Here is a 552-nt window from a genome sequence, read left to right as displayed (position 1 = left end):
AGATTTGATTTATATACAACCTACCAAGAATAAGCCTTCTGTGAAATATGAGGTAAATATATTATGTCCTACTGATGCTTCTCAAGAAGGGAGGCATGTGCTTTTCTCCATGTCTGGTTTTCAAAAATTGGTTTGCCACCCACGAGATGTTTTCTTCCACACTGTCTTGGATACAAACTTAGGGCATACAAGCTGACTCAATACTCATACTGATGTCCCCAGAGCCAAGTGAAAAATATGTAGCTCTCAGGATCAAAATAAAACATTTCTCTAATAAAATTGCTATTGCTATAGCTCATGTTTAGTCACATTATTTTACTCTATTTTATTTTTTAGCCCTTGCTATACTTTGGGCACTGTTCTAAACACTTTACTAAAATGAACTCATTTAATTCTCAATAACCAATGAGGTAGTACAGTACCTCCATTTTACAGATGAAGAAACTCAGGGGCAGAATGGCAAAGAAACTTACCTCCCAGTTTCAAATAAATTTAGGAGGGAGAAAGCATTTTGTGTATATTTGAAGGATGGCATGGGTTAAAACAGGTTGA

The sequence above is a fragment of the Bubalus kerabau genome, chromosome 6, assembly GCF_029407905.1.
Source record: "Bubalus kerabau isolate K-KA32 ecotype Philippines breed swamp buffalo chromosome 6, PCC_UOA_SB_1v2, whole genome shotgun sequence".
Classification (NCBI taxonomy): domain Eukaryota; kingdom Metazoa; phylum Chordata; class Mammalia; order Artiodactyla; family Bovidae; genus Bubalus; species Bubalus kerabau.
Note: the sequence above shows the minus strand (reverse complement) of the source record.